General features: G+C 38.7%; 1 pseudogene; it reads right to left on the reverse strand.

The window, feature by feature from the left end:
- Positions 1-874: 874 nt before the first annotated feature.
- Positions 875-3,067, reverse strand: LOC113337087 (annotated as a pseudogene).
- Between the last annotated feature and the right edge of the window lie 916 nt (positions 3,068-3,983).

Here is a 3,983-nt window from a genome sequence, read left to right on the forward strand (position 1 = left end):
AAGGAAAACCAACAAATATTGATGATTGATTTTTTTTCCCCAAGTATTTTGGATTTAGTCATATAATTCAATAATTCTGAGTGTAACGAAGGGGAGATTTCCGTGATTTCCCCAAAAGCGATGTCTACCGGAAGAAATCACAGGATTCCTCGCGGTACAGGTAGAATCACCGTAATAATTATTGTTTGAGACGGTATATACTTACAGATTTCCCCAAAAACACTTTTTGACAGTGTGGAACTCACCTACCCTACACAGTTTCGGGTTGAAAGTCCAAACTTAAAGTCGCCACGCACATGCACCTACACCTAGCCATTTAAGAGACTTGCTAAAAAAAACACACATGCACCTCATCAGTAACGAATGTGCCTTGCCCTTTGAAACAACCGAGAATTTTCTCATGCTTATGACACTGTCCATCAACAGTAGCTTTATGGCCAAATATAGCTCATTTGGGTAGGTATTACTTTTGGTTTGGTAGCCTATTTTGTATATCATTTCAAAGAAGGCACTATCAACGAACACTTTCTGTGTCAGCATGGCCAGCTTGTGAAAACAATGTCAGAACGCACGCGAAAAGAAATGTTGATGGAATCTCAATGCAAAGAAAAAAAATCCAGAAGACGCCAGCACTATGTATTATACGATGATCTGATAAACGCTCTAGCAGAGGCACAAAATAATGGATAGCCTTGACAGTGTCTTCTTTCAGCCACACAGCATGCCCCAACATGAATGGACAACTAAAACTGAGCAAAGTTGTCATACATGGCATGAATATAACATGAGAGGCAAAGGATTCTCATAACTTCCCATCTCAAGTGAAATTGCGTATCAAAACTCCAACAACTCAAAAATAAGAAAAATGTGACAATGCCCTTATATGTATATGGGAGTCACCAAAATTGTGATAATAGCTAAAACTCCCATTTCAGTTTCGGATCGAAGTACCAAAATAATGAAATATTATACCAGACTACTAAAAATCCTAAACAACTAGTACTGCAATCAAACTCAGTATCTCAAAAGCTATAACAGTAATTAACCTGTTTAATTGCTAGCACGAGCAAGAAGTTACTAAACATTACTGATTCAGAGAACCAAAATTCAATTCAGCCTACCGGTAATACTCACAATCAAACCCACCTTTGAGTGTTGGTAACACGTCCAACCAACGGCGGGGTCAGTTCCTCCAACTTTTGAGTGTTTGGAGGTCCAGCCAACCATGAAGGTGGAGTCATTCCAGTTTGTTCCTCCACAGTTTGAAACAATCGTGGCAACGCCTTGTATACTTCAGCAAAACCTTCAGTACGGTTACCATTCCCAGTAGAGGAACCATCTCCGTTAGTCCATATGCTGATCTTTGGCTGCAGACCTTGCACAGCACTTGCATTAATCTTAGCAACTTCTTGAAACATTCCTCCATTAATCATCATATAATCTCTCAATGCAGCATAGTTTCCATTAAATTCCTGCAACAAAGTTTGAACATAAACTCCTTGTGCTTCAGCTGCAGCAACCATTCCTTCGGCCTCTTTCTTTTTTGCATATAATTCTCCATCAGCAGCCTGTTGTTTCGCGAATAATTGGGCCTCCGCAACAAGTTTTTGAGCATCTGCTGCTTTCTGCTTCTCAAATAAAACAGCTTCTGCCTGCTTTTGTTTCTTGTACAACTCCCAGTTTGCCTCTTGGACCTAATTATAGCAATCAAATGTTAATTCCATTGGTGCTAATCCTATTATCATATCCAAGCTAGTTAGAATGAATTTGGGAGCTATGTTGTGTCAGGCACTAGGCGAGGCGAGGCGCCAAACCCTTCGCCTCGCTTAGCGCCTAGGCACGCCTAAGTCGTCTATGCACCCAGAAAAAGGATTTAAAAAAAAATTGTTCAGTTTTTGCGCCTTGAGGGTTTTTTAAACTAGGCGCCTATGGACTCGTGCGCCTAGGCGAGCGCCTTTGACAACACAAACATTAAGATAGAGGAATCAGTAAAAATTACCTTGACATCATATTCCACACTAGCTTTGCTAAGATACTGAGCCTTCAATTTCTCAGTCTGAGTCAAAGCATTCTTCAACTCCACCTCTCTCTGCAGCTCAGCCTCTTTAATTGCAACAGCCTTGACAGACTCCACTTGAGCCAATTCAGCAGATTGTGCCCATCCAGCCTTCTTAGTAGCTAATTCAGCATTAGCTTGAGCAACATCAGCATCCCTTAGGTTTTCAAAGATCTTAATCTCGGCATTAACCTTAATTTCTTCTTTCTTTCCTTCTCCCTGTCTCTGAGTTGCGATAATCTTGGTTTCAGCGTCAATCATTGCCGCGTTTTGTATGGTCTGTCCCTGCCTCAGTTTGGCACCAACTTCCCCTTTCATCTTTGCTTCCGCAACATCAATTTTCGCTTGATTTGCAGCTTCGTTCTGAATCTTTTGCCCCAAATACGAAAAATACTCATGCCCTGGAACGTCAACAAGCTGTTTGATATTCGCATTGTAGATCCACAGCCCAAATTGATTAAGCTCTAACTGAACTTTATCAAACACCTCTTGCTTGAATTCTTTAGCACCTCTGAAAACAGCCTCCATGGTCATGGAAGTAGCAAGAACTCTAGTTTCTCCTTCTATAATACCTAGAACTAGACTTCATGAGCATGACGCTCATGAGACGAAAGAAGTTTTGCGTACTTCAACAAGCTATCATGATCATCAATTTTAGGGCCGATTGTGAAAACAGCAGGAAGAAGAAAAGGGAGTTTCTCTGAACTCATAGCTTGAACTTCGAAGGTGTAGTTTACAGGGGAAATATCGAAACGAGAATAGGTTTGACCAGGGAGAATCCATGCATTCTTTGCTAGTTTAATGTCTGGAATACCATAACCAGTTATTACTAGGTATTCTGAAGCTTTTGCTACTCTGTAACTCACCATTGTTGATAATTGACAGAAACAACAACACGAGAAAGATCAGAGAATTGTGATTCTAGGGTTTGGAAAATAGATCAGAAAATTTGTGATTTTATTCTAGAGTTTTGTTTTTGCAAAACTATGATTAAGGCCACTACTTATTCCTTCCCCCACTACTTCTTTATTTACAATTACACGCTAAAGATGCCTAATTTTGCTCCGATTTGGTGTTTCTAAGAAGTAGAAATTAACGTTTAATCCCAAAATTATTGGGCTTTTGACTGTCTAGTCCTACGCTCTCAGGCCTAGTATCAGGAGATCCAAATTTAGCCAATTTATAACGAGTCAGTCCATTCATGAACGATTTAATCCAAAATTTTACATTTTGAATGTCAAAAATAACCCCCTACAGAAATCGCACTCGACTTTTGTTCTGAATCATATCTTCATGGTCCATTGTAAAAAGAGCTTTGCAGTGAAAAATAAACTATAGGTTTTAGACTTTTAGTTGTTCACGTTGTCTCAGATCGATTATTCATTTCGAATTTCTTTAATTTCAATTTCAATCTCAATCTCTTGTCATTTTCGGTCTAGTTTTTTTTTTTGAAACCCTAGAAATGGAGAGAGATTGCGCTGGATCTTTTTCAGTCTCAATCTCACTGGATGTTGAAGTCTCTCATTTCCTTTCCTTTCCTTTTTAAAACCGAGTAAACCCTCACTTTTCATTTCTCTCTACAGTTTGTTTATTGAAGAGGAAAAACAAGAAGAAAAAGAGATAATTAATTAATTTAGCAATGGAGTACGAGCTAGAAAATTCTTTAATAGGATTTGAAGAACACCAATCTGATACCATTCCATCACTTTTCTCATTTGAATTATGCCTTCCATGACTTATATTTCGAATTCCAAAATAAAGATCTCGATGTTTCTGTTCGTCAACAAGCAATTCCTATGATTTTTCAGGTAGTTATGAACATAAATTGCTGGTTTCATTTTTGTGGCTTTGATTTTCTTCTGTTGGATTTTGATTTTGATTCTATTTTGTATTGAAAATGTAGTTATCGTGCAATCCGACCCGTTAA

Source organism: Papaver somniferum, chromosome 1 (assembly GCF_003573695.1).
Source record: "Papaver somniferum cultivar HN1 chromosome 1, ASM357369v1, whole genome shotgun sequence".
Classification (NCBI taxonomy): domain Eukaryota; kingdom Viridiplantae; phylum Streptophyta; class Magnoliopsida; order Ranunculales; family Papaveraceae; genus Papaver; species Papaver somniferum.